Source organism: Cydia strobilella, chromosome 17, assembly GCF_947568885.1.
Source record: "Cydia strobilella chromosome 17, ilCydStro3.1, whole genome shotgun sequence".
NCBI lineage: Eukaryota > Metazoa > Arthropoda > Insecta > Lepidoptera > Tortricidae > Cydia > Cydia strobilella.
The window spans coordinates 64636-75154 of NC_086057.1; positions in this window are offsets into that span (position 1 = coordinate 64636).

Here is a 10519-nt window from a genome sequence, read left to right on the forward strand (position 1 = left end):
AGATTAAGCACCGATTCCTCTAAACCCTCGATGGAGGAAGTGTTGAGAGAGGTCAACGAAAAGCTGTCTGTCGTACACAAAATGGAAAAAACCCTTGAAGAAATGTCTAACGACATAAGTTTTTATTCCGCAAAATGTCAAGAGCTTATCGAGGATAGGGAAAAAGCGAACAGCAGAATAAAGGCCTTGGAGCACAGGAACAGCCACCTGGAGACATGCAATCGGGCTCTGGAAGATCGGGTAACCTGGTTAGAAACTAAAGAGAAAGAGAAAAATGTGGAGATAGCTGGACTGGAGGAGAAAGACGGCGTCATGCTGGAAAACACTATACAGCAGTTAGCCCGCAAGTTTGGAGTAGATGACGGGCAAATTCGCGAGATACAGCGGGTAGGCATGAAACCCGCCGCGGTTAAAACAACTACCGCCAACAAGCAAACTGAGGGTCGCTCGAGCAAGCCGCGCCCGCGGCCCGTTGTTATCACCATGGCAACGCGGGCGGCTCGCGACCAGTGGCTGGCCGCTAGAAAAACAGTTAAGCTATGCAATGATGACGTATTCGAGAATGGCAACAAAGACTTTATATACATAAATGAGGATTTAACTAAGTATACACGTAACTTGTTGTGGACGGCAAAGAATGAATTAAAACCTACTTATAAATACGTATGGGTGCAGGACGGCAAGGTGCTGATAAGGAAAGATGACCCAGCTGACGCGAAGATAAAAGTGGTCCGTTCCCTAAACGACATTGATTCATTTCTAAATGATGAGAAGTGACGTACTTACGCATATATCTGAAACGGTTCCTCTCATATATCTTAACATTATGTAATTAGGATGTTATGTATTTTTTTTAAATTCAACGACGAATCTACACATATTACGTCTAACATAAGTTACAAAAAGTACGAGAACTTAGAAGTATGGAACAATGAAATAAACCTACATAAACTAAGTCTACATATTATTCACATCAACATAAGGTCATTAAGAAAAAACTTTAACGAACTACAATTATTACTAAGCGGGTGTATGGAGAAAATAGATGTTATTGCTCTTACAGAGGTGAATATAAAAGAACAAGAATTGCCGATGTATAAACTGAAGGATTATGATACATATGTAACGACAAGAGAGACATCCAGGGGAGGGGGAATACTGGTATATGTAAGGAAGAGTATTAGCTTCACGGCATCTATAATTAAATCTAACTACAGTGAGATAATATACGGAGAACTCTCCCAGGGTAAAAAACAGCTGACCCACTTATTCGTCGTATATAGACCGCCGAAAACAAACAAACATGGATTTGTGACAGATATACATCAAGTGCTCTCGAGAATACCTACAGGACAGGAGTTAATAATGATCGGCGATACAAATATAGATCTCATGAATGAGGTCAGTTCAGGCAACGTCATTAGCCAGTACAGGGACAATATGTGTGAGTTAGGATTAGAATGCGCCATCAGCGACGTGACCCGCGAGGAGGTATACGGCGGCCACGTGACGCGCACCTGCATCGACCATGCGTGGGTGCGCACCCGGCGCGGGCGGCCGGTGTCCGCGTACGTCCTCACCACCAAGGTATCTGACCATTATCCTATTGGAGTGAGCATCGAGGTTGTTGACCCCGCACAGACTGGTAAGCGAGCACCTGTGACTATTTTATGTGAAAAAACAGTTAAAACCCAACTTGATAGTGTTAATTGGAACGAACTGGCTTACTGCGATTGTCCATTACAATTGTATGATAAGTTATGCTCAGCTTTTTCTTGTGTTTACAATGACTAAAGTACAAAAAACGCTGCCTGGTAGGCGCAAAGATAAAACGTGGATTAATAAAAGTATTAAAAAAATGTTAATAATAAGAGATAAGCTATTTAAAAAGTGTAAAATAGTCCTAACGATATGAACTTAAGATTACTATACAATAGATATAGAAACAGGGTCAACAAATGTATAAACAAAGCTAAAAATAAGTTTAGACAGGAAGAGTTAAAACACTGTAATAACAATCCTAGAAAAATATGGGAAAAAATTAATTTATGGACAGGGACGGAAAAATTGAGCATAGATAGAATAATACAAAAACATTTAGCAAAGCATGATAGCATCTTGAATATTTGTAATAAATTCTCGGAAACTTTCACGAAGGAAATATTAGATATAAGGCATAATTGTAATGTGAAATTCTTAGATAGGTCACAGTACGTAAGCAATAGTCAAGTATCACTAAGGTTTGTTAAGGCGCAAACTAACGATATAAAGAAAATTATCAATAATTTAAGTGAAAAAAAGTCGCCTGGATTAGACCAGATCAGGGTTCGAGATGTAAAATATTTAAGTGAAAAAATTAGTCCGGTGTTGGCGAAATTTATTAACTTGTGTGTAACGAAAACTATGTACCCAGAGCTATTAAAAACAGCAATAATAAGGCCTATATATAAGCAAGGATCATATACTGATTATACAAATTATCGCCCTATTGCCATCTTATCAGTCATTAATAAAATAGTAGAAAAGTACGTGACAGCACAAATTAGTAGTTTTTTAGAAAATAATAATATAATAACTCAGTCGCAACATGGGTTCCGTCGAGGGCGCAGCACGGCGACCGCGCTGGCTCGGTTTACTGACGAGGTCAACGAGGCTCTGGACCAGCGGAAGCAGGTGGTTGTGGTCTTTATTGATTTCAAAAAAGCTTTTGATACTCTGGGCCACAATCAGCTGCTTCAGGCAATGGAAGAGTGTGGAATCGCGGGTCCACTCCACGGGTGGCTCCGCGCATACCTCGAGGGTCGAACCTTGCGCACGGCCGTAGGAGGCGAGTGCGGCGCGCCCGCTCACGTCTCCTGCGGCGTGCCGACCGGCTCGGTAACCGGGCCTGTTGGGTACATAGTTCATGTTAACAGTATGTGTAATGTTGTCAAAAATTGTAATGTCTACATGTATGCAGATGACACCTGCCTTATATACGCGGATAAAGACCTAGGCCTAATAGAAAACAGAGTACAGGAAGATCTAACTAACATTATTAAATGGTCACATGATAATGGGATTATTATTAACATTGCAAAAACAAAATGTATGTGTATACGGTCGCCCTACTCTAGAGATAAGTACAGACCGCCGTGCATTGTGGGGCACAGTTTCGACTGCCTCCACAGTGCGCGGCCGGCGCCGGCTGGGGTCGCGTGCGGATGTGCCGAGCTCCAGGTGGTGGAACAATACAAGTACTTGGGCTTGCTTATAGATTATAAGTTCTCGTGGCAGCCACATTTATTTATCGTATGGCTTCGTTATATGTCACTGGATACAAAAATAAACTTAAAATTAAAATTTCGCCCTACTCAGGTAAGCAGCCGCTTTTTCAGCCAGGATATTGAAGTCACTCACATGGCCCGTGTATTTTGTGAGGGGACATTCCAGCACTATGTGTTCGATGGTCTGGTCTGGGTATCCACAGTCGCAGGCAGGCGAGGCGCTCCAGCCCCATTTGTGCCAGTGGTGTGCACAGTTACCAATTCCGGTTCTAAAGCGGTTAAGGGCGGACCATACGCGGCGGGGCTCTTTGAAGCCGGTAGGAGGTGTTCGAGGTGAGAGATGGATGAGAGGGTTTATTTGGTCCCCATGGTGCTCCCATTCCGCTTGCCACGCCTCCGCCAAACTCCAAGTGGTTTGTTGATTGGGCATCTGTAGGGCAGGAGGGTTTCTGGACTTTAACCTTTTTATGCTCATCTCGTTGAGGTCTCGGTGGATGGGAAGGTTAGAGCAACTGTGCATTTTGATGGCTTCTTGGTGAAGGCTTTTGTTCCTACGGAGGTGTGAAGGAGCTATGTTGCCCAGAATAGGGAGCCAGTGGGCTGGGGTAGGCTTTAAGCATCCGGTAATTAGTCGGAGTGTCTGGTTTAGTTGCGTGTCGACAGCTGAAGTATGTGCACTGTTCATCCAGACTGGGGCGCAGTACTCAGCCGTTGAGTAAACCAGAGCCAGAGCCGTAGTTCGAAGGCAGGATGCAGTGGCTCCCCAAGTGGTTCCCGTGAGTTTTTGGATTATGTTATTCCTGGTCTTGAGTTTGCTTGCAGCTTTCTGTAGGTGAACTTTGTATGTTAGGCTTCTGTCTAGCGTAACTCCCAAGTATTTTGGGTTCGGGTTGTGGTTCAAGATTGCACCTTTGAACCTGATACTAAGAGTTTCGCCAGCTAGCCTGTTGTTCAGGTGGAAACAACACACCTCCGTTTTAGTTGGGTTAGGGCACAGGCGCCATCGGCTGAAGTAGTCATCCAGTGCAGCCAGGTCCTTCTCGAGGATTGGTTTTGACGCGTCTATGTTTCGGTGTTGTGTGATAAGAGCTAGATCGTCGGCGTATCCAAACTTCCGGGAGGAGGTATCAGGCAGGTCATGCATATAGAGATTGAAGAGTAGGGGCGCTAGAACGGAGCCCTGTGGAAGGCCGTTATTTAAAACTCTAACACTGCTACTTTCTTTTCCAAGGAAGACTTGGACTGGCCTATTAGTTAAAGTGTTTTCGATAAGCCGATATATCTTCATACAAGGAATAATTTTCAGCAACTTGTAGAGCAATCCCTGGCGCCAGACTGTGTCGTACGCTGCCGTTAGGTCGATGAAGGCCGCTGACGATTTGAGTTGTTTGTTAAACCCGTTCTCTATATGAGTTGTGAGTGCCAATACTTGGTCGCAGCAATTTCGGTTCGGCCTGAAACCAGCTTGATCGTCCGGAATTATTGCATTTATGGTGTCGTGGATCCTGTGGTACACCAATCTCTCCAGAAGCTTATAGACAACGCTGAGGAGGGCAATCGGTCTGTAGCTGTCTGCTCTATCATTAGGTTTGCCAGGCTTAAGAATGGCAATAACCTTAGACCGTTTGAGTGTAGAAGGCATCTTACCAGAGTCCATAATAGCCGTGTAGAATTTTGCCATCCATGCACGGGTCTTTGGTCCACTGTGTATCATGAACTCGGGAAAGACTCCGTCCTCCCCGCAGGCTTTCCCTGCAGAAATGTGACTCAATGCCCGGGTAACTTCATCTGCGGAGAAAGGTCGACTGTAATCACTCTTAGGCGCGGCGCTGGATTTGAGTGCCGAAAGTTCTAGCCGTATCTTCCTCGAGTGGGCCTTGTGGTTGGGTGCCTTAGACAGCTTGACCATCCTGTCAGCGATAGCGTTGGGACTCACAATAGGTTTAGCCTTCGTCGTGGTAGAGCCATCGGTCAGCTTTCTCACCAAGTGCCATGCTTTTTTGCTAGAGTGTGTGAAGTTCATTTTCTGGACGGTTTCTTCCCATTTATCTCTTCGTGCCTGGTCAAGTGATGCGATGACTTCGTGTGCTGTGTCGCGATTTCCAGTGGCTTGGAAGTCTTTCCAGAGTGCTTCCGTGTTCTCGTTCCAGCAGGGTATGTATCTTCGACGGAATCCTCTAGGAATAAATTCCTTCGCAGTAGCTAGGATGAGTTTTCTGAAACGGTCGTAGTTGTCTGGAATTGGTGGAATCCATCTGACACTACTGTCCAGTTTATTTTTGAACTTTTCCCAGCTCGCCTTCTGGAAGTTCCATCTGGGGGCAGGGTAGGATGGCACGATGGGGACTTTAAGGCCAATGTCGAGTAAGACTGGACGATGCTGGCTGTGGGGAAATTCTCCGAGGACAGTTCTGCGAATTGGCACTGGGTTATCTAGGGCATCTTTTGTGGTGAAGACCAGGTCGGGATTGTATTCCTTTTCCCAGCGCGCGGATCTGAAAGTCCCCCTACTCTTGCTGTCGAACACGAGAAATGTATTTGCGGCGTCAGCCCATTCTGTGATTTTATCACCGTTGCTGTCGTTTTTCTTGTACCCCCAACTTGTGTGGTGGCTGTTGAAGTCTCCGACGTAAAGGGCAGGGTGGGCGAGTTTAGGGAGGGCTGGGTCTGGCCATTTACTATTTGGTGGTTTGTAGATATTGCAGATCTGCATGTCGTTAAGTTTTATGATTGTTGTGGCGATGTTGTCTGTACTTATGTCGTTTGTTATTATGGAGCAAGTGGGTGCGAGCATTTGCCGGACATAAATAGCCGTGCCGTATTGACCATGGTATGTGGCAGCAATCATATCATAGCCCTGGAGTGCTCCTCTGCGTGACAACTCAGTGGCATCTTTGGCATGGGTTTCCTGAATAAGGGCAACGTCGATATCCTGGTCGAACAGGATTTTTTGCATGCACTCTGTTTTTGATAAACTTATCCCTTCTATGTTCAAGGAACAGACTCGGACAGAAGGTCCTATATCCATTGTCGACTGGTTCTGTGGCGTATTGGTTATAGCGGCTTTAATTGGCATCTTCTCGGAGGGTAGTAGTGGGAAAGCATATGAAGGAATCCAGTGAGCGCTGCGAGGTCCTGATGGGACAGTGCAGCTGCCAAGTTTGTTACTCTTTTAGCACCACCCGGGGATCACGTGTAGGGTTATCTAAGGTATTTCCTACGGACGCAGAGTAACATCGACCCCCCAGCAGCAGCTGCCCCCAGTGGCAGCCACATGTAAATGGCTTATGCAATAAACTAAGAGCAGTACTTGCAAAATTCCACCATCTGAAGTTCGTTTTAAATAGGGCTACTATGTATGCAGTGTACTATGCTCTAGTGGACTCACTTTTGTCGTATGGGCTGTCAAGCTACGGCCGTACATTTAAAACGTATCTAGATAAGATAAAGGCATTGCAGATTAGATTCATGAAATTAATGGTTGACGAAAAAACTAAATTTAAATGTAAAAGTACTACCTATGAACAACTCTTCTTAGAATGTAAAATTTTAACAGTCCATGAACAAGTCACATTATTATTAGCTTTGGAACAAATGTGTAATGATGAGTTTAAAATACCTATTGTCAACCAAAGGTTAACGAGAAACAGAGATAGTAATAAATTGCTGGTACCTAGGTTTACGAATTACTTTGGCCAAAGATGTAGAAAATATTTAATCCCTATGATCTGTAACGAGTTGCCGTCGGATTTAAAGACCACAAGGATGACAAAACAAACATTTAAAAAGAAACTAAGTTACTTTTTATTAAATAAAATAAAGGGTCAAATACATTACAATACATAACCCTTATAATACATTACATTTGTAAACTGTACGCTCAGATTGGAAAGTTAACCCCTTACTTCATGTCAAAAATAAAATAAGTATTTGGTTAAAAGTAAACTTTAATAGCTAAAAACATAACAACCATATAAGGCTGCGCGTGCAGTAAAGGGTTAAGTAGGTAAGTTTAGGTTTAAGATAAAGTTAAGTTGCATATCAACAGCACAAACGCAAAGGAGCCTCGTCTGCCAACAAACCACTGTGTGGTTTGGCAGAAGAAAATAGGTATTTAGTTGTAAGTAAGATCTTTGAATAAACGTTTATTTATTTATTTATTTATTTTTTTTATATTTGTATTATTTGCACATTTTATATACATAATATATAAGTAGGTTGTTTAGATATTTCTTAATTTAAATTAATTTTGTATTAAGCAGACACATCTGAGAACGATGTATTAAGCTTAGAATCAAATTAAAAGTGGAAAAAATCACGACCGACGTTGAACCCACGACCACGGGATCGCTAGCCCAGCTTAGGGCTCATCTGATCAGCACTGGCACTGGCATGGCAGCATGTGAGCTACCAACACCTTACCCAATACAGCGAATATTTCCACCATACGAGTATATGAGCCTTAGGCAGGCTCTAGCGACATCTTCTTAATTTAGACAAACCTAAACCACCTAGGTCAACAAAGACGGATGTTTTTCTTCCCATTATATGTAAATTGTCAAATTGTTGAAATAAACATATCTAGTTTAAAGAATTTTAAATGTCAAAATATAGAATAATATGACGAAAATATTTAATGCAGTGTAAATAAGTATTTGTCAAAACAATACAAATACAAATACAAATAATTTATTGAAAAAAGTATTGTACAGAGGTTCATCTTAAAGACTAAGAGTTGTTAGTAGAGGAAAGTGGTTTACAAATGCCTGAACTAGGAGTTCCTGTGTTTCAGGCAGCGAAGGACAAAATTAATCAATTTTTAATTATTCACTTAATTATAAATTAATAGTAGTACTTACACAATAGAAGTCTTATCGCCTTAACAAAATGAGTCTTAAGTATTAAATTTCAAAGTACACAATCATGTTACGACTATTAGTAGGTTCTCTACAACAATATCTCTAAACAAAATATTCCGAACTGGATTTAGAATATTTTTCATTGTATTTTCCGGCATCTAACCCAAAGTCATAAGTATCGCAATACACTACGTTCACTTTTACTTTCGCATGAAATTTATTGTATAAATAAACATGTTGCAATGTAAAAATTGCGTCCGTATATAATAATAGCAGTTAATATAATTATAATTATACGAAAACAGTCTAATCTCATAATGTCAACCAAACGACTTTGACCGAAAGAGAACTAAGCCGCTTCTTATTAGAGTAAGCTCGAAAATTGTGTAACGGATTTTATAACGCACGTAATATTCACAAACCGACCACTTCATAACAACCAGTGTAAGCGTGGGCTCTGCTATCGCAGTGTTGTTAGGTGTTGCGAGGACAGGTTATGTTGGTAGGTGTATGTGAGAGGTATGGGCGCCGCGCCGTGTAGCGGGTGCCGGGTGTCGCGGACGCGGCGCGGAGCGAGGCCGGCGCCTTGACCGATTCGACGACCAGTGGTAGGCTTATTCAGAAAGGTACGATTTAATACTCATTAATAGGGATGATAACACATGTTGAATTTTATAACAAAATCTAGTAAAATACATATCAAATAACAAATGAGCAACTTACCACAATAATGTGGATATAACAAATAAATTTATGGAAATGATAAAAAAATTCAATCCAATTCAATTCAAATAATTTATTTCAGAATAAAAATTCCATATACAATTACACTAACATTTAAAATGAAATAACTAATCTTAAATTAAAACTAAATATGTTAGTAACAATAGGTAAAATACAGGATCTAAAAAGTTTCAAAATTGAACTTTTTTTAACTTCCAAAAAGGAATAAAGTAAAGATACCATTCGATTTAATCCAAAAACAGATTGTATGGCAACTATGTGCATAAACGCCATATTACACCGACAAAATCGCAATTTTACGTATTTTCCATACAATCAAGATGGACTCTCAGTAACCTTGACGTCACGTTCACTTATCGTTTTGTTAGAAGCGTTTCGCGAGTGAAGTACGACTGTCGGACTTTGACTATCGTTTCTGACTTGTGTATTGCTTTATTGCAATGGGTCCCATATAGACATTCGATCCCAAAAACAAACCTGATCGATTGCTACCATTAATAAAAAATTGTCATCTAGCCTATAGTCATAATATTCAGATTTTTATATCAGTGTGTCCACATAGGAAACTGCCATAGCTAGGAAAACTTATTTAATTTTTTACCGAATTGTCGTGCAACAAATTAAAATTAAAGTGGTTTTCCAATGGTAGTTATATATGACTGTTGCTGCATGAATTTGACAACCGTACAATGGTCCTTCTTTGCTACCCGGTGGGTACTAACTATGCTCCAAATCAAAAAAGAACAACGTCTAATAGGGTAGAACGGGACCAATTAAAACGTGTACTGTAGGGAACCCTTGGAACGCGAGTCCGACTCACACTTGGCCGATTTTTTTAAACTGAACTTATGTATTTTGATTACTTGAATTCATTTGGTGTTTTGGATGGGAATTATGAAATATTTTAACTTCACACTATTTAACAGCGGTAGAGTTTTTGTAAATATTATTTGACCTTGAAGTAAAGTTACGGACTCTGCACTGACGCGGGTTCTTGCCTCGAAAGATAAAGGTTCCGTCATTGACCATAATGGTACCTACGTAGCGTAATAGCGGTATCTCAAATAAACGACAAAAAATAATATTTTTATGACAACAACCCTAAATATAATAAATAAAGACAAATTATTATATGAATAATTCTTCGCAGTTAAAATTATCTTACTCTAAGGTGACGCGAAATCAATTTTCACGTTTTCTCTAATATCTCGAAATGTCTAAAAATGAGTTACCGCCAATTGTTTTAAGAGGGCAGCACTGGGGTTGAAAAAAAAATGTTTTCGTCGACGACTAGTGCCAATAGCAAAGTTTATACAGCGTGGTGGCTAACGGCAATCGATAGAAAGTTTAAAAAAAGTAAAAATATAACAGATTTGTTATAGTATTTAATCACATAGCTTGGGTACGGTGACAGCTATCACCTCCATACAATTTATAACCTTATAACGCAAAATGGGCAAAATTTATAACGTAATATAATAACGTAACGTAATATGTATCGTCATTCAACTCACCTCTTTGAAGCTTCGTTTAGACAATATTATAAACCTCGATAGCATTGGGTTGAGGCCCGCCTTCGCTCAAAAGAGACAAAATCTCAATATTCTCAAAATTACAAATGCAACGCGTACGTCAATGTTAGTGCCCAAC